General features: G+C 51.7%; 1 non-coding gene across 1 annotated transcript; it reads left to right on the forward strand.

Moving 5' to 3' along the window:
• The first annotated feature begins 5915 nt into the window (after positions 1-5915).
• LOC144950891 (U6 spliceosomal RNA) lies at positions 5916-6022 on the forward strand. The gene has a single exon (XR_013640423.1). It is a non-coding gene; the product is annotated as a U6 spliceosomal RNA (small nuclear RNA).
• The last annotated feature ends 19381 nt before the right edge of the window (positions 6023-25403 follow it).

A 25403-nucleotide genomic window follows, 5' to 3' on the forward strand; every position in this document is an offset into this window, starting at 1 on the left:
CACTACTAAACACTACATTACTATACACTACACTACTAAACACTACACTATACACTACACTATACACTACACACTAGTGCTGTACTAGTAACGAATTGGCCACGTTCTGTTAACGTGACAACCCTTACTAGTTGGCTGTGTCGGGTGGTGGAGGGTTTAACGACACATTTATATACTCACGCGATCTAACCCCCTCCAAAACAAACTATATTATCTTCAAAAGTCTTTCTCACTTCTTACTTCCGTAGTTGATGTTTAACGAATGTCTTCAGTTCGAACGCACAGCGCCCTGAGAACGATTATTTAAGGGCACGTAGGTAAAAATGAAATTTAAATTAATAAAAAAATAAAAACAATAAAATCTTAATTTCATTTTTTACCCACGTGACTTTACCGAAATAACTAAGAGTATGAATCCTTGCAGTCACGAAAGCTTCAAATCTAGTATTTAAGGGCACTTTATATCAAGTAAATAATTCTTAATCTTAATTAGTATTATTCTTACGGTACAAAATACCCAGGCAGGTGTTCAGTATTACTGGTAGGAACCTCCTGGTCACAACAGCCCACAGGGGATTATTGTGTCCGTCCGTTCGTCCGTTGTGCATCCAAAAATGGGAGGGGTGGGGCTGGGTGGAGAGGGGAGGGTGGGGAGGGGCTGGGTGGAGAGGGTGGGGCTGGGTGGGGGGTGGGAGGGGTGGGGCTGGGTGGGGAGGGGCTGGTCTCCCCGTGGTGCCCTTATAAAACTCAACGTTTAATCTACTCACGCCGGCTTGTGCCCGCCCTCACAGTCGGGCATATTTGCGGAATACACCACGCCGCCGTTGACCCTGCAGGCCATTGACCGAGCAACCCAACGTTCCTACCAGCTCGCCCCGCAGGAGAAATGTGTTTTCTGGCAAACCTTAGCACGCTCCAGGTCGAGCAACAAAACCTCCGACTCCTTCTCGGAGTGAGCAGCAACCACCACCACCACCACCAACACCACCAACACCACCAGCACCACCAGCACGACCAAAGACAAAGCTCCCCCGTATAGCCTTAGCAGACTGTTGGGGCAAGTGCTGTTAGCGAGCACCTATGAAGGCCGGCACGGCACACGAGGGGGTGGGTGGCCAACACCACGTCCAGCCGCCTTTGTCTCCCCAGTGGCGATGTTTACTACACACCGCACCAGGTACTCATTTGAGGCTGAGTCGACCTAGGGGAGGAGTCCCAGGACCGGTTCAGATAATCGTTACCTGGTGTTGGTGGCCGTGAGCGGTGTATATTGAAGCCGGGTCACCGGGTTCGTAACGCAGTGCGCTAACTGCTGCGCCACCGCTCCCCACCACGGCCATCCAATACCGATAACCACCATTTATCACTCATCCAAAGACACCCAATCACTCACTCACTCACCCACCCACTCACCCACTGACTCACACACGAACTCATCTATCCACCCACTCACTCACCTACACACCCATCCACTGACTCACACACGAACTCATCCATCCACTCACTCACTCACTCACCCACACACCCATCCACTCACACACTCACCCACCCACTCAATCACTGACCCACTGACTCACACACGAGCCCATCCACCCACTCACTCACCCACACACCCATCCACTCACTCACTAACTCACTCACTCACTCACCCACCCACTCACCCACTGACTCACACACGAACCCATCCACCCACTCACTCACTCACTCACCCACACACCCATCCACTCACACACTAACTCAATCACCCACTCACTCACCCACCCACTCACCCATTAGCCCACTGACTCACACACTAAACCATCCACTCACTCACCCACACACCCATCCACTCACGAACTCACTCACTCACCCACCCACTCACCCACTCACCCACACACCCGTCCACTCACCCACTAACTCACTCACCCACCAAATACCAATACTCGCCATTCGCCACTAAGTGACGGAGACGTCACCACGGCGCTTGTGCCAGGCCAGGCGCACTTTGAGGCCACGTGAAGTGTCGAAAGCTCACTGACAGGAGGTCACGGGACAGACCCAGGTGCCATGGGGTTGACTGACTGAGCTGACTGGCAGATGCTACCAGCTCTGCTCCCCACTGTACCAGGCTAGGTGCAGGAGGTCACGGGACAGACCCAGGTGCCATAGGTTGACTGACTGAGATGACTGGCAGATGCACTACCTGTGACCCCTACTGTGCCAGGCTAGGTGCAGGAGGTCACAGGACAGATCCAGATGCCATGGGTTGACTGACTGAGATGACTGCCAGATGCCTCACCTGTGCCCCCGACTGTGCCAGGCTAGGTGCAGGAGGAGGTCACGGGACAGACCCAGGTGCCATGAGTTGACTGACTGAACTGACTGGCAGATGCTACCAGCTCTGCTCCCCACTGTACCAGGCTAGGTGCAGGAGGTCACGGGACAGACCCAGGTGCCATGGCTGACTGAGATGACTGGCAGATGCACTACCTGTGACCCCTACTGTGCCAACGAACATCACCACCATCAATCAGCACCACCGCCATCACCACCGTCACCACCAGCACCATCACCACCGCAGACCGCATCAGTCCAGGCTGACGCACACGCGGTGCGCGTACCCGATGCGTGGCATTCGTTACACGCGCCGTGTCATTTATTGCCTGCACATTAACGTGAGTGATTCTCGGCAGTGAGTGGGAGATGAGAGGTAGAGAGAGAGAGTTAGAGAGAGAGAGTGAGATGAGAGAGCGAGAGAGAATGAGAGGGAGATGAGAGAGCGAGATAGGGGGGGACACGAGACGGAGAGGCGGGTGGGGGAGATGAGAGGGAGATAGAGGAGGAGGAGATGAGAGAGGAGAGGGGGGGAGATGAGAGGGAGAGAGAGAGCGAGAGAGAGTGAGATGAGAGAGTGAGAGAATGAGAGGGAGATGAGAGAGTGCGATAGGGGGGGACACGAGACGGAGAGGCGGGTGGGGGAGATGAGAGGGAGATAGAGGGAGGGGGAGATGAGAGAGGAGAGGGGGGGAGATGAGAGGGAGAGAGAGAGCGAGAGAGAGTGAGATGAGAGAGCGAGAGAATGAGAGGGAGATGAGAGAGTGAGATAGGGGGGGGGGGACACGAGACGGAGAGGCGGGTGGGGGAGATGAGAGGGAGATAGAGGAGGAGGAGATGAGAGAGGAGAGGGGGGGAGATGAGAGGGAGAGAGAGAGCGAGAGAGAGTGAGATGAGAGAGTGAGAGAATGAGAGGGAGATGAGAGAGTGCGATAGGGGGGGGGGGGACACGAGACGGAGAGGCGGGTGGGGGAGATGAGAGGGAGATAGAGGGAGGGGGAGATGAGAGAGGAGAGGGGGGGAGATGAGAGGGAGAGAGAGAGCGAGAGAGAGTGAGATGAGAGAGTGAGAGAATGAGAGGGAGATGAGAGAGTGCGATAGGGGGGGACACGAGACGGAGAGGCGGGTGGGGGAGATGAGAGGGAGATAGAGGAGGAGGAGATGAGAGAGGAGAGGGGGGGAGATGAGAGGGAGAGAGAGAGCGAGAGAGAGTGAGATGAGAGAGTGAGAGAATGAGAGGGAGATGAGAGAGTGCGATAGGGGGGGACACGAGACGGAGAGGCGGGTGGGGGAGATGAGAGGGAGATAGAGGGAGGGGGAGATGAGAGAGGAGAGGGGGGGAGATGAGAGGGAGAGAGAGAGCGAGAGAGAGTGAGATGAGAGAGCGAGAGAATGAGAGGGAGATGAGAGAGTGAGATAGGGGGGGGGACACGAGACGGAGAGGCGGGTGGGGGAGATGAGAGGGAGATAGAGGAGGAGGAGATGAGAGAGGAGAGGGGGGGAGATGAGAGGGAGAGAGAGAGCGAGAGAGAGTGAGATGAGAGAGTGAGAGAATGAGAGGGAGATGAGAGAGTGAGTGCGATAGGGGGGGGGGGGACACGAGACGGAGAGGCGGGTGGGGGAGATGAGAGGGAGATAGAGGGAGGGGGAGATGAGAGAGGAGAGGGGGGGAGATGAGAGGGAGAGAGAGTGAGATGAGAGAGTGAGAGAATGAGAGGGAGATGAGAGAGCGAGATAGGGGGGGACACGAGACGGAGAGGCGGGTGGGGGAGATGAGAGGGAGATAGAGGAGGAGGAGATGAGAGAGGAGAGGGGGGAGATGAGAGGGAGAGAGAGAGCGAGAGAGAGTGAGATGAGAGAGCGAGAGAATGAGAGGGAGATGAGAGAGTGAGATAGGGGGGGACACGAGACGGAGAGGCGGGTGGGGGAGATGAGAGGGAGATAGAGGAGGAGGAGATGAGAGAGGAGAGGGGGGGAGATGAGAGGGAGAGAGAGAGCGAGAGAGAGTGAGATGAGAGAATGAGAGAATGAGAGGGAGATGAGAGAGTGCGATAGGGGGGGACACGAGACGGAGAGGCGGGTGGGGGAGATGAGAGGGAGATAGAGGAGGAGGAGATGAGAGAGGAGAGGGGGGGAGATGAGAGGGAGAGAGAGAGCGAGAGAGAGTGAGATGAGAGAGCGAGAGAATGAGAGGGAGATGAGAGAGTGAGATGGGGGGGGGGGGGGGACACGAGACGGAGAGGCGGGTGGGGGAGATGAGAGGGAGATAGAGGAGGAGGAGATGAGAGAGGAGAGGGGGGGAGATGAGAGGGAGAGAGAGCGAGATGAGAGTGAGATGAGAGAGCGAGAGAATGAGAGGGAGATGAGAGAGCGAGATAGGGGGGGACACGAGACGGAGAGGCGGGTGGGGGAGATGAGAGGGAGATAGAGGAGGAGAAGATGAGAGAGGAGAGGGGGGGAGATGAGAGGGAGAGAGAGCGAGAGAGAGTGAGATGAGAGAGTGAGAGAATGAGAGGGAGATGAGAGAGTGAGATAGGGGGGGGGGACACGAGACGGAGAGGTGGGTGGGGGAGATGAGAGGGAGATAGAGGGAGGGGGAGATGAGAGAGGAGAGGGGGGAGATGAGAGGGATAGGGGGGAGATGAGAGAGGAGAGGGGGAGATGTAGAAGGGATATGAAAGAGAAAAAGGGGGGGGGCACATAAAGCAAATCATTTAAAAAATAAAACTAAATGATGAACGAAGCAAAGTGCCGACTACACCGAGCATCTTCTTGTTTCCTCTGATCGTAAAAAAAGAAAGAGGGAGGGAGTAGGGGATGAGAGAGAGAGAGTGAGCGAGAGAGCGAGCGAGCGAGAGAGTGAGCGAGAGGTGGGGGTTTACACAAAGCAAAGTTTAAAAATGAAAAAATAAAAATTACGAAATGATGAACGAAGCAAAGTGCCGACTACACCGATCATCTTCTTGTTTCCACTGATCGTAAAAAAAAGAGAGAGAAAGAGGAGAGGGGGGAGATCAGAGGGACAGGTGGGAGATGTAGAAGGGAGATGAGAGAGAGAGAGAGGGGGATGATGAATAACACGTAGGCTTTCGCGACCAATATTGTTCATAATCAACGATTTTTGGGTTTAGATCGCGTTATTTATAAATGTGTCGTAACCCTCCACCACCCGACACGGCCAATCAGTAAAAAAGTGTCACGTTGACAAAAGACAAAATAGTTCACTGCTTTAGCCCACCGGTGTGTTGAAGCGTGAAACCACAAGATTTACAGTTTGAGTTGTACGACGTTTCGCTGGTAATTGCATCCAGCATCATCGGGCAATTCGCCAGAATTCTGGATGCAATTACCAGCGAAACGTCGTACGACTCAAACTGTAAATGTTGTGGTTTCACGCTTCAACACACCGGTGGGCTAAAGCAGTGAACTATTTGTCTTTTGTCAACGTGACACTTTTTTACTGATTGGCCGTGTCGGGTGGTGGAGGGTTACGACACATTTATAAATAACGCGATCTAAACCCAAAAATCGTTGATTATGGGATGATGAATACCTCGACAACTCTCTGTCTCTCTCTCTCTCTCGATCTCTCTTTCTCCCTCTTGCTCCGGCAGTACATCTACTAAAATTGGAACGATACATGCAGAGACGATTAGCATGACCCCTGCGCAAGGATGACACGCAAATTCGTGAAGCGTTTCTCTCTCTCTTCATATCTCCCTATCTCTCTTTACTCCCCTCCTGACCTCGCCATCGTCGCCTGTGCTCAGGCGACGATGGCGGTGGTACAGAACGAGGAGAAAGGTACTCTTAGGTTTTTCGGTAAAGTCACGTGGGTAAAATAAAAAATACAATTAAAATTAATAAAAGTAATACTCTTATTTTATTTTTATTATTACTTTTGTAATAAAGCTCGTTGAGGCGACTTCTGGAATCCGTCTTTTATTCAACTTGTATTACGGCTTTCCTTCACGCTGCTGACAGGCAGCGTGAGAGGGACAGATAGAGAGAGAGAGACACACAGCCACGTGGAAACCCGGAGCCCCGCTCCCGCGTAGCCCCCTTCCTCCGTTCGTTCCCGTTCTGACCACGTGTCGTTCGTCTCCACCCCGATTTAATACCCGGGTCACGTGGTACGTTTCCACCAATCCTCGTTAGTCTCCATGGAATCTTCCAGGCTCCTTCGTCAGCTCCCGGGACCACGCCCCTGACTCATCTCCCCATTGGCTGTGGCCCAAGCCAGCAGAACCAATCCTTACAACTGTCACCTTTCCATCACGTCAGGGCCACGCCCCCTAGGCTTCCCCCCATTGGCTGTAAACCAGGACCGGCAGAGCCAATCATCATGACGAGTTGTGATACGTCAGTGAGCCGGATATATCCTTACATTACACTTTTATTCATTTTAATTTTATTATTTTTACCTACGTGACTTTACCGAAAAACATAAGAGTATGAATCCTTGCAGTCACGAAAGCTTCAAATCGAGTAGAAAGATGCTGGATGGTGACACTGACGGCTGCTCTGTGCTTGCAGCGTTCAGGGGCCTGCTCAAGGCGCGGCTCCGGCTGGAGCACGCCATGTACCACACACATGTCGGTGATGTGCACGTCTTCTTCGAACGCTGGGGAGCCGGACAAGCCCCTCTCTGTACCAGCGTGGACGGCACCCTCGTGGTGTTCACCTTCTGAAGCGCTCGCTCGTCACCGTGGCGTGCGCGATGACCACCACAACCAGCACCACCACAACTAGCACCACCACAACCACCACCACAACCACCACCACAAACACCACAACCACCACCACAACCACCACCACAAACACCACAACCACCACCACAACCACAACCACCACCACCACAACCACCACCACAAACACCACCACCACAACCACCACCACAAACACCACAACCACCACCACAACCACCACCACCACAAACACCACAACCACCACCACAACCACCACCACAAACACCACAACCACCACCACAACCACAACCACCACAACCACCACCACCACAACCACCACCACAACCACCACCACCACAACCACCACCACCACAACTACCACCACCACCACGTGGCTTTTATTTCGTGTTGTGCGGCACAGCGCGTGGATTTGTAGCATTTGTGTTATTTGTTTGCTGGTGACTATTGTGTGTTTCGTATCGGAATCGCCTCCAGTGCTGTTGCTGCTGGCGGCGATGAAAGTTGTTTAAAAAGTCAAAGTCTTCATATCATCTCTCGCAACCGCTCAGCACTCCCTTAATAAGGACCGTTAATATTTAGACAATGATTCACTGGATAATTACCCACAATCCTCCTCCTCCTCCTGCTGCTGCTGCTGCCTCGTTAGGAGCGGAGTCATCGCTGCCCTGGTTGGCAGTCGAAGATGACGGAGTGTCAAACTACACACAAAGACAAAGGCCCCCCGTATAGCCTCCAACAGACTGTCGGGGCAAGTGCTGTTAGCGAGTAGCACCTCTGAAGGCCGGCACGGCACACGAGGGGGTGTGGGTGGCCAGCACCACGCCCGGCCGCCTTTGTCTCCCCAGTGGCGATAATCACGCATCGCACCAGGCACTCATTTGAGGCTGAGTCGACCTAGGGGAGGCCCAGAACCGGTTCAGATAATCGTCACTGGAGTTGGTGGCCGTGAGCGGGAATCGAACCGCGGTCGCTGGATTCGTAGCGCAGCGCTAACTACTAACAGGACCGCTCCCCTCAGACAAAGTCACACACACACAAACAGAGACACACACAGACTCACAGGGAGACACACACAGATACAGACACATACACAGAGACACAGACGCACAAACAGACACTCACAGGGAGAAAGAGACACACACAGACACACTCACATACTCACAGACACACACACAGACAGAGACACACACACACACAGACTCACAGGGAGACACACACAGATACAGACACATACACAGAGACACAGACGCACAAACAGACACTCACAGGGAGAAAGAGACACACACAGACACACTCACATACTCACAGACACACACACAGACAGAGACACACACACACACAGACTCACAGGGAGACACACACAGATACAGACACATACACAGAGACACAGACACACAAACAGACACTCACAGGGAGAAAGAGACACACACAGACACACTCACATACTCACAGACACACACACAGACAGAGACACACACACACACAGACTCACAGGGAGACACACACAGATACAGACACATACACAGAGACACAGACACACAAACAGACACTCACAGGGAGAAAGAGACACACACAGACAGAGACACACACAGACAGACACACACACACAGACTCACAGGGAGACACACACAGATACAGACACATACACACAGAGACACTCACACACACAGAGAGACACACACACACAGACACACACACAGACACACACACAGACACACACAGACAGAGACACACACACACAGACACACACACTCAGAGAGAGAGACACACACAGACACACTCACACACAGAGAGACACACACACAGACACACACATAATATGAACACAGCCGATGATGTGCATCACGTGAAAGATGACTGCTGTGTGAAACACAGCCTCCTCCTCGTCCTCTCCCTCCTCCTCCCTCCCTCCTCCTCCCTCCCTCCTCCTCCCTCCCTCCCTCCCCCTCCTCACCTTATTACACGTGCTATTAAATCGCTTGAGTGTGCATTCTGCCAAAACTCCTTTGATATTGCAGAGTTATGCTCACTCTGCATGCGCTGCGAGGGAACGCATGCAGAGTGAGTCTATGGGCAGTGTTGAGTCTATGGGCAGTGTCGAGTCTATGAGCAGTGTTGAGTCTATGGGCAGTGTTGAGTCTATGGGTAGTGTTGAGTCTATGGGCAGTGTTGAGTCTATGGGCAGTGTTGAGTCTATGGGCAGTGTCGAGTCTATGAGCAGTGTTGAGTCTATGGGCAGTGTTGAGTCTATGGGTAGTGTTGAGTCTATGGGCAGTGTTGAGTCTATGGGCAGTGTTGAGTCTATGGGCAGTGTTGAGTCTATGGGCAGTGTTGAGTCTATGAGCAGTGTTGAGTCTATGGGTAGTGTTGAGTCTATGGGCAGTGTTGAGTCTATGGGCAGTGTCGAGTCTATGAGCAGTGTTGAGTCTATGGGCAGTGTTGAGTCTATGGGCAGTGTTGAGTCTATGGGTTGTGTTGAGTCTATGGGTAGTGTTGAGTCTATGGGCAGTGTCGAGTCTATGGGTTGTGTTGAGTCTATGGGTAGTGTTGAGTCTATGGGCAGTGTTGAGTCTATGGGCAGTGTCGAGTCTATGGGCAGTGTCGAGTCTATGGGCAGTGTTGAGTCTATGGGCAGTGTTGAGTCTATGGGCAGTGTTGAGTCTAGGGGCAGTGTTGAGTCTATGGGTAGTGTTGAGTCTATGGGCAGTGTCGAGTCTATGGGCAGTGTTGAGTCTATGGGCAGTGTTGAGTCTATGGGCAGTGTTGAGTCTATGGGCAGTGTTGAGTCTATGGGTAGTGTTGAGTCTATGGGCAGTGTTGAGTCTATGGGTAGTGTTGAGTCTATGGGTAGTGTTGAGTCTATGGGCAGTGTTGAGTCTATGGGTAGTGTTGAGTCTATGGGTAGTGTTGAGTCTATGGATAGTGTTGAGTCTATGGATAGTGTTGAGTCTATGGGTAGTGTTGAGTCTATGGGCAGTGTTGAGTCTATGGGCAGTGTTGAGTCTATGGGTAGTGTTGAGTCTATGGATAGTGTTGAGTCTATGGGTAGTGTTGAGTCTATGGGTAGTGTTGAGTCTATGGGCAGTGTTGAGTCTATGGGTAGTGTTGAGTCTATGGGCAGTGTTGAGTCTATGGGCAGTGTTGAGTCTATGGGTAGTGTTGAGTCTATGGGTAGTGTTGAGTCTATGGGCAGTGTTGAGTCTATGGGTAGTGTTGAGTCTATGGGTAGTGTTGAGTCTATGGGCAGTGTTGAGTCTATGGGTAGTGTTGAGTCTATGGGCAGTGTTGAGTCTATGGGCAGTGTTGAGTCTATGGGTAGTGTTGAGTCGATGGGCAGTGTTGAGTCTATGGTGCAGTGTTGAGTCTATGGGTAGTGTGAGTCTATGGGCAGTGTTGAGTCTATGAGTAGTGTGAGTCTATGGGTAGTGTTGAGTCTATGGGCAGTGTTGAGTCTATGGGTAGTGTTGAGTCTATGAGTAGTGTGAGTCTATGGGCAGTGTTGAGTCTATGGGTAGTGTTGAGTCTATGAGTAGTGTGAGTCTATGAGTAGTGTGAGTCTATGGGCAGTGTTGAGTCTATGGGTAGTGTGAGTCTATGAGTAGTGTGAGTCTATGGGCAGTGTTGAGTCTATGGGTAGTGTTGAGTCTATGAGTAGTGTGAGTCTATGAGTAGTGTGAGTCTATGGGTAGTGTGAGTCTATGGGCAGTGTTGAGTCTATGAGTAGTGTGAGTCTATGAGTAGTGTGAGTCTATGGGCAGTGTTGAGTCTATGGGTAGTGTTGAGTCTATGCGTAGTGTGAGTCTATGGGCAGTGTTGAGTCTATGGGCAGTGTTGAGTCTATGGGTAGTGTTGAGTCTATGGGCAGTGTTGACTCTATGGGCAGTGTTAGTCTATGGGTAGTGTTGAGTCTATGGGCAGTGTTGAGTCTATGGGCAGTGTCGAGTCTATGGGTAGTGTTGAGTCTATGGGCAGTGTTGAGTCTATGGGTAGTGTTAGTCTATGGGTAGTGTTGAGTCTATGGGCAGTGTTGAGTCTATGGGCAGTGTTGAGTCTATGGGCAGTGTCGAGTCTATGGGTAGTGTTAGTCTATGGGTAGTGTTGAGTCTATGGGTAGTGTTGAGTCTATGGGCAGTGTTGAGTCTATGGGTAGTGTTAGTCTATGGGTAGTGTTGAGTCTATGGGCAGTGTTGAGTCTATGGGTAGTGTTGAGTCTATGGGTAGTGTTGAGTCTATGGGTAGTGTTGAGTCTATGGGCAGTGTTGAGTCTATGGGTAGTGTTAGTCTATGGGTAGTGTTGAGTCTATGGGCAGTGTTGAGTCTATGGGTAGTGTTGAGTCTATGGGTAGTGTTGAGTCTATGGGCAGTGTTGAGTCTATGGGCAGTGTTGAGTCTATGGGCAGTGTCGAGTCTATGGGCAGTGTTGAGTCTATGGGCAGTGTTGAGTCTATGGGTAGTGTTAGTCTATGGGTAGTGTTGAGTCTATGGGCAGTGTTGAGTCTATGGGCAGTGTTGAGTCTATGGGTAGTGTTAGTCTATGGGTAGTGTTGAGTCTATGGGCAGTGTTGAGTCTATGGGCAGTGTTGAGTCTATGGGCAGTGTTGAGTCTATGGGCAGTGTTGAGTCTATGGGCAGTGTTGAGTCTATGGGTAGTGTTGAGTCTATGGGCAGTGTTGAGTCTATGGGCAGTGTTGAGTCTATGGGTAGTGTTGAGTCTATGGGTAGTGTTGAGTCTATGGGCAGTGTTGAGTCTATGGGCAGTGTTGAGTCTATGTGCAGTGTTGAGTCTATGGGTCATGTTAGTCTATGGACAGTGTTAGTCTATGGACAGTACGTATGTTGAACTTCTTTCGCACCGTACTAGGCTAACCGTGCCAATCGGGAGTGCGCGGTAAGAACAACAACAACAACAAACTAAACACAACCACGAGAAGCAGTTCTGAAGACAATTACTTTTCAATCTCTCACAGCACTTGCCCCAACAGTCCTTTGAGGCTATAGGGGGCACATTTGCCTTTGTTTACGCTCAACATGCAGTGGCCCACGGGGTCCAACGGGGGTCCAGGGGGGTCCAGGGGGGTCCAGGGGGGACCCACGAGGGGCCACAAGGCCATGCGGTCACCTCTCAGGGTGGTTCACTCAATGAGTTCTAGATTTGAAGCTTTCGTGACTGCAACGATTCATATTATTAGGTTTTTTTCGGTAATGTCACGTGGGTAAAAAAAAATAAATTAAAATTAATAAAAGTAAAATAAACGTAAAATAATTGAAATTCAATTTGTTTTACCTGCGTGACTTTACCGACAAACCCTAAGAATAGCACTCAATGAGGTTCATCCCTTCAGAGGCTCTGCGCGCCTCCTCCAATCCCCCCACCCCCCCATCTCTCTCCATTCTTCTCTTCTCTCCCCCCATCCATCTCATATATCTCTCTCCCTCCACTCTCCCTCTCCTCTTTCTCTCTCTCCTCTCTCTTTCTCTTTTTTTAGATCAGAGGAAACAAGAAGATGTTCGGTGTAGTCGGCACTTTGCTTCGTTCATCATTTCGTTTTTTTTTCTCCAATGCTTTGCCGTATGTGCCCCCCCCCCCCCACCTTTTTAAAATGAAATATTTCACGAAAGATTATTTTCTCTCTCTCCTCCCTCTCCTCCCTCCCTCTCCTCCCTCTCTCTCTTTTTTATGATCAGAGGAAACAAGATGCTCGGTGTAGTCGGCACTTTGCTTCGTTTTTTGTAATCCTTTCCTTTATGTACCTCCCCCCCTCGCTCTCACTCGCTCTCTCGCTCACTCTCTCGCTCTCTCTCTCGTTCTCCCTCTCGCTATTTTTGTTTTAAACTACGACAAGTGCTGCATCTGCACGCAGCCCTTCTCGCCGTCCAACGGCCTCCGACGGGTAGTTCATAACTGCACGCAGAGCTCCCCGTCGTCTGCCACCGAGCACACGGCCGCCTCCATCGCCCACTGCTCCTTGAAGGCCGGCACGGCGTGGGTCAGCCGCGCATGGCGGAACTCCAGCCACTCACCCTGGGGGCTCCGACCAGAGCGCGGAAGATGCCCAGGCTGCTGGCCGGACGTTTCCCCTCCAGGGCCACCTTCCTCGCCCTGTGCATGGCGAGCTTGGCGTAGCCGACGAGCACGTTGACCAGCCCCTGAAGATGTTGGGGTCCGTCGCCCTTCGGGTATTCAAAGATGAGGACCGTCGGGGAGAAGTGGAGGCTGAACCTTAGGAGGATGTTTCTAAGGACCTTGAACAACGAGTCCAGGCTCTTGCACTCCACGTATCGGTGCGCCACCGTCTCCACTTTACCGCAGAACCGGCACTCCGGGCACGTGTCGGTGAAGCGTGCCAGGGAGGCGTTGGTGGTGACGGTGCCGTGGGCGTTGATCCAGCTGAGGTCGCCGATGCGGTTGTACGTCGGGCTGGAGTAGAGTTGCCTCCAGCGAGGCCTCTCCGGAGAGACGCAGGGCAGCAGGGCTCTCCTCCAGGCCTGGTCCTTGTGGCTCCTCAGGGTGTCCTGTTGGTGAAACCGGACCATGTAGGAGTAGAGCACCTTCCTCTTGACATTTGCGAAGGCCACCTCTGGTAGGTCTTCCAGCCGGCACAGGTTGTGATCCGCCTTCGCTTGTCGGCATTGGCGACGCAGCGGCACGACGGAGAGCTCTGGTGGAGGGGGACCGAGAGGGGCCTCGTCATCCCCAACGTCTATGGGGGGGGGGGGGGGGGCGTTCTCCCCGCTGCCGCTGAGAAGGCCCCCTTGGCTTCGGCCAGGAACCGGGCAGCCACCCGGAGCGACTGTAGCCCTGTCTTTGCGGCCATGTCTGCTGGTCCCAGCCACCGGCCCCGTGTTCTAGGCTCCACCAGATCTCCCATCCTGGTGAGCGGCGCTTTGGTGAGGCGCCTCTCCATGCCGGGGGTGGCGGTGGTGGACGGCAGCTTTGTTTGCGGGTTCCTGAGGATCGGTTCGAAGACCAGATCCTCGGCCGATCGCTGCTGGTTCAGACTCCTGACAAGGCGAGGGAGCTCTTTGTCTGGAGGACGCTCCTGTAGAAAGGTGGCAGCAGCTGTCCCAGTGGGAGGCCCTGCAGGTCCATGTAGAATAGTTTGTTTGGAGCACTGCAGAGCCCCCAGCTGTTTGAGTAGGAAGGAGGCCGTGACGCTCCAGGCCGGTGCAGGGGTGGCGGCGTGCAGGAACTTTTGCGCGGCCTGCAGTCGGAAGGTGGCCAGCTGACTCCGCACGCACACCGGCACGTGACCTCCCTCGTCCAGTGGCAGGGACAGGGCCCCAGCCGCGACCCGGTGTCCTCCGCCCGACCAGAAGAAGTCGAGGACTCGCTTCTGAAGCGCGTTGACGAGGCTCATGGGGGGGGGGGGGGTGCAGGGAGAAGAGTCTGTGCCACAGCATGGACGTCACCAGCTGGTTCACCACCGACGTCTTTGTCCTGAAGGTGAGGAACTTGCACAGGCGACTCCAGGTGGCTCAGCCGCTCCTTCACCTTCTCCTCCAGCTCGAGCCAGTTCCTCTGCGGTGGCTCCTCCTCTGGTCTCAGGAACACCCCCAGGTGGTGCAGCAGCAGCAGCGATGTTGTGCTCCAATCGATGGCTTTTGCCTTCTCCGGACACCCGGTCATGTCCCACGCTCTCACCAGCAGGCCGCTGCACTTTTGCCAGTTCATTTTGGATGAGGAGGCCTTCGAAAAGACCTCCTGGCACTCGTACAGCAGGGCGACATCATCCAGGGAGCGCAGGATGAGGAGGACGTCATCGGCGTGTGACGTCAGGTCCAACTTGACGCTTGGTTCCCTGAGCACCAGGCCGCTGAGTCTCCGCCTTATGAGACTCAGGAAAGGCTCTAATGCCAGTGCATAAAGTTGGCCCGACAATGGGCATCCCTGTCTCACTCCTCGCTCGAATTTGACGGGGGCAGTGAGGGTGCCGTTGATCTTGATCATGCACTCCTCCCTCCACTCCATCCCTCTCTCCCCTCCCTCTCCTCCATCCCTCTCCTCCCTCTCTCTCCCCTCTCTCTTCTCTTTTTTTTTGCGATTTGAAGCATGTTTTATTCCCACACTTTCCCACTCTCTCTCTCTCTCCCTATCCCCCTCTCTCTTCCCTCTCCCCTCTCCCTCCCCTCTCTCTCTCCACCCTCCCTCTCTCTCCCCTCTCTCTTCTCTCCCCTCTCTCTCCCCTCTCTCTTCTCTTTTTTTTTGCAATTTGAAGCATGTTTTATTCCCACACTTTCACACTCTCTCTCTCTCTCCCTATCCCCCTCTCTCTTCCCTCTCCCCTCTCCCTCTCCTCCCTCTCTCCTCCCTCCCTCTCTCTCCCCTCTCTCTTCTCTCCCCTCTCTCTTCTCTCCCCTCTCTCTTCTCTCCCCTCTCTCTTCTCTCCCCTCTCTCTTATCTCCCCTCTCTCTCCCCTCTCTCTTCTCTCTCTCCCCTCTCCTCTCTCTCCCCTCTCCTCTCTCTCCCTCCACGTGCTCTCGCTCGACAGCATCCATCATGGCCGGGTAATTGGACTGGGACACCCGGATGACTGTCACCAGGCAGGCACATAAACTACCACTCACACGCACTCATATACACACACACTCATATACACACACACTCATATACACACTCATATACATACACACTCATATACACACTCATATACATACACACTCATATACACACTCATATACACACACACTCATATACACACTCATATACATACACACTCATATACACACGCACCCATATACACACTCATATACACACATACTCATATACACACTCATATACACACTCATATACATACACACTCATATACACACTCATATACACACTCATATACATACACACTCATATACACTCATATACACACTCATATACATACACACTCATATACACACACACTCATATACACACTCATATACACACTCATATACATACACACTCATATACACACACACTCATATACACACTCATATACATACACACTCATATACACACTCATATACATACACACTCATATACACACACACTCATATACACACTCATATACACACTCAAATACATACACATATACACACTCATATACATACACACTCATATACACACACACTCATATACACACACACTCATATACACACTCATATACACACTCATATACACACTCATATACACACACACTCATATACACACTCATATACATACACACTCATATACACACTCATATACATACACACTCATATACACACTCATATACATACACACTCATATACACACACACTCATATACACACTCATATACATACACACTCATATACACACTCATATACATACACATATACACACTCATATACACACTCATATACATACACACTCATATACATACACACTCATATACACACTCATATACACACTCATATACATACTCATATACACACTCATATACACACACACTCATATACACACTCATATACACACTCATATACACACTCATATACACACTCATATATATACACACTCATATACATACACACTCATATACACACTCATATACACACTCATATACACACTCATATACATACACACTCATATACACACTCATATACACACTCATATACACACTCATATACACACTCATATACACACTCATATACACACTCATACACACACTCATATACACACTCATATACATACACACTCATATACACACTCATATACACACTCATACACACACTCATATACACACTTATACACACACTCATACACACACTCATATACATACACACTCATATACACACTCATATACAACAACAACAACCGCCATTCGCCACTAAGTGGCGGTGACGTCACCACGACGCTTGTGCCAGGCCATGTGCACCTTGAGGCCACGTGAAGTGTCGAACGCCCGCTGGCAGGAGGTCACGGGGCAGACCCAGGTGCCACGGGTCGACTGACCGAGATGACCGAGATGACTGGCTGATGCACCACCTGTGCCCCCTACTGTGCCAACTTGCTGTGCTTTAGCCACCCGGCGCTCCGCTCGTTGTTGTGAGCGTCGCTCCTCCGCCCTCCGTTGTTGTTGGAGGGCGACTGCCTCCAACTGCCCAGTAGCGTCCTTCACGAGCCTCCTCCACTGAGGCCGATCTTGACACCGCTGGTACCAGTCATCGGCAAGTCCACTCAGCTCCACGTCCTCCTGTACCACATCACTCCATCTCTTCTCTAGCCCGTGCCGCGCCCGTTTAGCCCCCTCGATCCGGCCGAACAAAAGCTGTTTAGGCATGCGGTGGCTGGGCATGCGGGCTACATGACCCAGCCAACGCAGCCTTGCCTGCCGGAGGAGCTCACTGATGGGACTTTGCCCAGATCTTTCAAGGACTTGTGAGCTCCTCACACAATCCAGCCTGGTCAAACCCAGGATGGATCGTAGGCAGGCCAGCCTAAATGTTTCCAACCGGCGAAGATGCTCCACTAGGGGGGTCCACGTTTCGCAAGCGTAGAGAAGGGAGGGAATGACCGTGGCCGAGAAGACCTGAAGCTTCGTGCGGAGCGACAGACCAGGTAGCTTCCACACAGCGTTACGCAACCGATGAAAAGATATTGCCGCTCGACTGATTCGGAGTGAGACCTCTGCTGATAAACTGGAGCTGGTCATGAGCACACTGCCCAGGTATGGGAAACTCTCTACTCTCTCCACAACTGCCCCATCACCGATTGGGAGTTGTGGGGGCGGAGTGCCCGATGGTACAAAATACCCAGGCAGGTGCTTAGTTTTGGTGGGGCTGATGGTAAGGCCCCACCTCTTAGTGGCACACTCCAGCCTCAGCAGCAGCGTCTCCAACTCCTCTTCTGAATGAGCAGCTATTACCAAATCATCGGCATACATAACGTGGTTGACCAATAGGGAGCCATCCCTTGATCGCACCCGGGCGTCGATCAGCCTCCCATTATATCTGTACCAAATGGTAATTCCCCCGGTACAGCTATTGAAGGCTTCACGAACTACGCAGTCGAAATAGATGTTAAATAATGTGGGAGCCAGAGGACATCCCTGTCGCACCCCAAGGTGTACAGGGAAAGGCTCCGACTCCCGGCCACGTAGTTTTACCCGGGCCCGCTCACCATCATGAAGGTCCTTAATGATCGTGAGCAGAGGGTCAGGGACTCCGAAAGCACGAAGAACAACCCAGAGCCCAGTCCTACTGATGGTATCATAGGCCTTGACCAGGTCAATAAAGCAGAGATGTAGGTCTTTTTGGAATTCCCTACACCTCTGCTGTAGCAGACGGACAGAAAATATGGCATCTGTGCAGGACCGCCCTTTCCTGAAACCACATTGGGGCTCCGCAAGCCTCTCCTCAGCATGCCTAGCAAGGCGATGTTGAATAATCCTTGCCAGGACCTTACCCGGCACACTGAGGAGTGAGATGCCCCTGTAGTTGTTACAGTCTGTGCGGTCCCCCTTCTTAAAGAGGGGGACCACCAGGGCATCCTTCCAGTCCTGCGGAACCCGTCCAGTGGTCCAGACTGTTGTTATGATGTCATATAGGGCAGTCTGTGCACAAACGCCACCCTCCCTCAGCATTTCGCCTGGGAGATCATCTCTGCCCGGTGCCTTCCCTGGTCTCAGACTCCGGATCGCCCTCAGTACTTCCTCAACAGCCGGTACCTCAGCCAGCCACTCACAGGGGGTGACCTCTTCCAATATTTGAGGCACCGCAGCCTCAGCAGGGTTATCCCCACTTTGTGCCATGATGTTTTCCTGGCTGAGAGATTTTCCCTCCCCCAGGACCTCACAGAAATGCTCAGCAAATCTGCAAACCTGTTCCTGGGGGTCGGAGATTGGATCACCGTTTTTTCCTCTAATGATGGTAATAGGTGTGGCGCTGCAGGTTACTTTTTTGATGGAGTTAAATAGTGATTTGTGATCGCGGGCCACTGAGGCAGACTCCATCTCCTCAGCAACCCGCGACCACCACCCATCCTTACAGCGCCTTACGGCTCTCCGAACCTCCGAGCGAAGGCTGCGGTAAACCTCCTCATTCTCTGACGTGGGATGCTGTAGGCGATGAGAGTGGGCCTGTCGCTTTTTCTCAATTAACCTGAACACCTCCTCCGTCAGCCAGGGTTCCCGGGGAGGTCTGGACCGCGTACCCAAAGCAGCCATTGCAGCTGCATGAGTCACAGTCTTAAACCTCGCCCATTTACCCTCGACATCAGGTGGAGTGGGGGACGATGCCAACCCCAGCTGCAAGCGATGATGAAATTCTCGCTTGCAACTTTCATCAGCTAACTTAGACCAGGCCACTTTTGGTTGGAATGGGATCCTGGGTGTACACCCACCACCGGAGTGGAAGAATGGCAGGCGCATCTTACAGATGACTAGTCGATGGTCAGAGGGCAGATCAGCTCCACGGTAGGTCCTGGTGTCAAGGACATGGGCTCGCATCCGCTGGTCCGTCACTACGTAGTCCAGCAGATGTTCTTGCTTGGACCCGGCATGCATCCATGATGTTGTGTGGATGCGCCGATGCCGGAAGAGCGTGTTGGTAATTACAAGCCCATGGGCTGCACAGAAATCTAGCAGCCTCCTACCGTTGTTATTGAGCTGATCTGGCCCATGCCTTCCAATCACTCCAGACCAGGTGCCAGCATCATGACCAACTCGGGCATTGAAGTCACCCAACAAGATGACTCTGTCCCGAGTGGCCACTTTAGCCAGCACCTGTGACAGTAGGTCATAGAAAGCGTCTGACTCATCGGCTTTGCCTGCATCCCTCCACGGATGTTCGTCTTCGGTGGGGGCGTAAGTAACCACGACCACCACTCCTCGCCTCTGGTTGATGGGAAGGCGAGCCCAAAGTATCCTGGGGCTTACAGCTTCCCACACCTCACCGCCACGCTCCCACGCCCCCTTCATTCTTTTGTTCAGAAGAAGAGCCACACCCTGTTGTTTGGCAGTCTCCTGCCCCGAGTAGAGGACTGTCCACCCCTCATGGTGGCAGGAGCCAGAACCGGTCCACCGGACCTCCTGAATGCCACAGAGATCCAGGCGGTACCGGTCCAGCTCCCGACAGAGGAGTGGCAGCCTCTCCTCCGCAGTGAGCGTTCGAACATTCCACGTGGCCATCCGCAATGGTTTTTCGTTGTTACTGGAGGAGCCCCGAGGGTTAAAATTCAATCTCCTGGCTCCGCCAAATGGGGTTTGGCCAGGAGACGTCATAAAAGCCTGACCCCCCGGGGCCTCCGGCACAAGCTTATTAATTACAGGTTTATGTTTAAATCGTAGTTTAGTGGTGGTTAATTGAAGGTGGAGGGGTTACCAGCCCCTCGCACCCGTCCAGAGCCCCCGTTTAGCCACTGTGGTGGTCACAGACGCCATGAGGGGAGAGGCCAATGGGCATTGGCCCTCCCCCCACAGCACTGCCCACGACAGTGTTGCCCGTCCGGCACCGCGAGGAGGTAGGAGGTTGTTTTGCCGGACACTCATATACACACTCATATACACACTCATATACATACACACTCATATACACACTCATATACACACTCATATACACACTCATATACATACACACTCATATACACACTCATGTACATACACACTCATATACACACTCATATACATACACATATACACACTCATATACACACTCATATACATACACACTCATATACACACTCATATACACACTCATATACACACTCATATACATACACACTCATATACACACTCATATACACACTCATACACACACTCATATACACACTCATATACACACTCATATACACACTCATATACACACTCATACACACACTCATATACACACTCATACACACACTCATACACACACTCATATACACACTTATACACACACTCATATACACACTCATACACACACTCATATACACACTCATACACACACTCATATACACACTCATACACACACTCATATACACACTCATACACACACTCATACACACACTCATATACACACTTATACACACACTCATATACACACTCATATACACACTCATATACACACTCATATACCAATTTGAGGTGAACACCACCGATGTTGAAGGTGGCGTGTGAGGGTGACGCGGATGAAGAGTTTAGCAACTTGTTTCCGTCATCCGCGTTTTTTTTTTCTGCAATATTTTGCTGTCTTTTCTTGGATTTTCTGTTTGCACTTCGTCACATATTCACTTTAAGATGATTTTTTGTTCATGTTTTTGTTTGTTGCGGTTGCACCCGATTCAAGAGCCGAATGGCTCACAGGGCTATACCTAATAAATGAACTTGAACTTGACTTGGAGGCGGGAGGAGCGGGAGGAGGAGACCAGGGTCAGGGAGTGTTGCACGGATTCTGGAGTCATCTTCTTGGTTCTTTCGGTAAAGTCACGTAGAAGGGAAATAATAAAATAATAAAAACAAAATATAATAAAATAATTCTCGCGACGTTTCGGCCACAACGCAAGCAGCCGTCCTCAGGTGAAGACCAGGTCTGTCGAGAAGACAGCGTTTGAATGAAACACCACCAGGCTTGGAGCGTCTATTTAAGCTGGGTTGGAAGGGTGGTGTTTCATTCAGACGCTGTCTCCCCGACAGACCTGTTCTTCACCTGAGGACGGCTGCTTGCGTTGTGGCCGAAACATCGTGATAATTATTTCATTATCTTTTATTTGTATTATTTTATTTATTTCCCTTCTACGTGACTTTACCGAAAGAACCAAGAAGATGAATCCCTGCAGTCACGAAAGCTTTAAATCGAAAAAAAAAGATGATGATGTTGATGATGATAATGTTGATGATGATGTTGATGATGATGATGTTAATGATGTTGATGTTAATGATGATGATGTTGATGATGATGTTGATGATGATGTGAATGACGCTGTCTTCACGACAGACCTGTTCTTCACCTGAGGACGGCTGCTTGCGTTGTGGCCGAAACGTCGTGAAAATGTTATTTTATTATGTTTTATTTGTATTATTTTATTATTTCCCTTCTACGTGACTTTACCGAAAGGACCACGAAGATGAATCCCTGCAGTCACGAAAGCTTTAAATCGGATTCTGGCGTGTGAACCAGGAGTGCAACGCAGACCTCTGCACATTGCGATGTAAACATCTGTCGGGATCTGGTTTTTTGTCGCGAGCGTGCATGTAGGCGCCTTAGAGGTTGAATAGATTTCCATCTGGACGGCGCTGTTGCTGGATTCCGTGGATTGAGTTGAGCGAGTTGCGTGAGAGGTATTGTGAATATGACTGGAGCCAGGACACAGGCGAAGATGGCGGTGTATAGAACGAGGAAGAAGATGCTGGAGGGTGACACTGACGGCTGCTCTGTGCTGCTTCCAGTGTTCAGGGGCCTGCTCAAGGCGCGGCTCCGGCTGTAGCACGCCATGTACCACACACATGGCGGTGATGTGCGTGTCTTCTACTGTGTGTCTCTGTCTCTGTCTCTCTCTGTGTCTCTGTCTCTCTCTGTGTCTCTGTCTCTCTCTGTGTCTCTGTCTCTCTCTGTGTCTCTGTCTCTCTCTGTGTCTCTGTCTGTCTCTGTGTCTCTGTCTCTCTCTGTGTCTCTGTCTCTCTCTGTGTGTATCTGTCTGTCTCTGTGTCTCTGTCTCTCTCTGTGTCTCTGTCTCTCTCTCTGTGTGTATCTGTCTCTCTCTGTGTCTCTGTCTCTCTCTGTGTCTCTGTCTCTCTCTGTGTCTCTGTCTCTCTCTGTGTCTGTCTCTCTCTGCTGAAGGCGCGGCTCCGGCTGGAGCACGCCATGTACCACGCACATGTCGGTGTCTTCGAACGCTGGGGAGCCGGACTAGCCCCTCTCTGTACCAGCGTGCACGGCACCCTCGTGGTGCTCACCTTCTGAAGCGCTCGCTCGTCGCCGTGGCGTGCGCGATGACCACCACCATCACAACCACCACCACAACCACCACCACCACAACCACCACCACAACCACCACCACAAACACCACAACCACCACCACAACCACCACCACCACCACCACAACCACCACCACCACCACAACCACCACCACAAACACCACAACCACCACCACAACCACCACCACAACCACCACCACCACAACCACCACCACCACAACCACCACCACCACCACCACAACCACCACCACAACCACCACCACCACAACCACAACCACCACAACGACAACCACCACCACGTGGCTTTTCTTTCGTGTTGTGCGCGGTGCTTTTAGCGCCACAGCGCGTCGATTTACAGCGTTTGTTTTATTTGTGTTGCTGGTGACTAATTGTGTATTTCGTATCGGAATCGCCTCCAGTGCTGTTGCTGCTGGCGGCAATAAAAGTTGCTTAAAAGTCAAAAGTCTCCCCCATAGTCGCGTGGATTTTTTTCACCGGGTACCTCCGGATTTTCTCTCCACATTTCGAATCTGCTCTAAGATTCCCACCTGAGGATGATGATGATGATGGTGGTGGTGGTCCGCCACTTCGTTGAGCTATAATTTGTGATATAGAACTACACAGCAGCTAAGCGGTGGGCCACACCTGCTCAAATAAAAACGATAGTTTCATCTTCTTGGTTCTTTCGGTAAAGTCACGTAGAAGGGAAGTAATAAAATAATAAAAATAAAACATAATAAAATACAATTCTCACGACGTTTCGGCCACAACGCAAGCAGCGTTGTGGCCGAAACGTCGCGAGAATTGTTTTATTATGTTTTATTTTTTATTATTTTACTACTTCCCTTCTACGTGACTTTACCGAAAGAACCAAGAAGATGAATCCCTGCAGTCACGAAAGAAGCTTTAAATCGAAATTTAACGACAGTTTCGTTTTAAGTTTGAGTTAAGATCGCGGTAGCGCGCTAACCGCTGCGCCACCGCTCCTCAAGTACATCCTCACACGCGCGCTCTCTCTCTCTCTCATCTATATCGCTCCATCTCTCTCTCTCTGCCTGCGTGTACGTCGGGAGGGAGTGACCTGTGAAGGAGGTTTCGCCTCGGGTGAGTTGAAAGCGGTGAACCGCGTGGAGAGACGAGATGCGCCGAGAGAGATCGTGCGCGCGTGTGTGGCTGTGTGTGTGCGTACACGTGCGTGTGTGTGTGTGTGAACACGTGCGTGTGTGTGTCTGTGTGTACAGGCGTGTGTGGCTGTGTGTGTGCGTACACGTGTGTGTGTGTGTGTGAACACGTGCGTGTGTGTGTCTGCGTGTGGGTCTGTGTGTGTACATGCGCGTATGTGTGAACACGTGCGTTTGTGAGTCTGTGTGTGTGTACACGCGTGTGTGTGTACGTACACGCGCGTGTGTGTGTCTGTGTGTGTACTTACATGCGTGTGTGTGTGTGTGAACACGTGCGTGTGTGTGTCTGTGTGTGTACATGCGCGTGTGTGTGTCTGTGTGTGTACATGCGCGTGTGTGTGTACATGCGCGTGTGTGTGTCTGTGTGTGAACACGTGTGTGTGTGTCTGTGTGTGTACACGTGCGTGTGTGTGTCTGTGTGTGTACGTACACGCGCGTGTGTGTAGTTGTGTGTGAACACGTGTGTGTGTGTCTGTGTGTGTACATGCGCGTGTGTGTGTCTGTGTGTGTACATGCGCGTGTGTGTGTGTCTGTGTGTGAACACGTGCGTGTGTGTGTGTCTGTGTGTGAACACGTGTGTGTGTGTCTGTGTGTGAACACGTGCGTGTGTGTGTGTCTGTGTGTGAACACGTGCGTGTGTGTGTGTCTGTGTGTGAACACGTGCGTGTGTGTGTGTCTGTGTGTGAACACGTGCGTGTGTGTGTGTCTGTGTGTGTACGTACACGCGCGTGTGTGTAGTTGTGTGTGCACACGTGTGTGTGTACACGTGGGTGTGTGTGTACATGCGCGTGTGTGTGTGTACACGTGTGTGTGTGTCTGTGTGTGTAAACGTGCGTGTGTGTAGTTGTGTGTAACATGTGTGTGTCTGTGTGTGTACATGCGCGTGTGTGTGTACACGTGCGTGTGTGTGTCTGTGTGTGAACACGTGCGTGTGTGTGTCTGTGTGTGAACACGTGCGTGTGTGTGTCTGTGTGTGTACATGCGCGTGTGTGTGTACACGTGCGTGTGTGTGTCTGTGTGTGAACACGTGTGTGTGTGTGTCTGTGTGTGAACACGTGTGTGTGTGTGTCTGTGTGTGTACATGCGCGTGTGTGTGTCTGTGTGTGTACATGCGCGTGTGTGTACACGTGCGTGTGTGTGTCTGTGTGTGTACATGCGCGTGTGTGTGTCTGTGTGTGAACACGTGCGTGTGTGTGTCTGTGTGTGTACATGCGCGTGTGTGTGTCTGTGTGTGTACACGTGTGTGTGTGTGTCTGTGTGTGAACACGTGTGTGTGTGTGTCTGTGTGTGTACATGCGCGTGTGTGTGTACACGTGCGTG

The sequence above is a fragment of the Lampetra fluviatilis genome, chromosome 59 (assembly GCF_964198595.1).
Source record: "Lampetra fluviatilis chromosome 59, kcLamFluv1.1, whole genome shotgun sequence".
Classification (NCBI taxonomy): Eukaryota; Metazoa; Chordata; class Hyperoartia; order Petromyzontiformes; family Petromyzontidae; genus Lampetra; species Lampetra fluviatilis.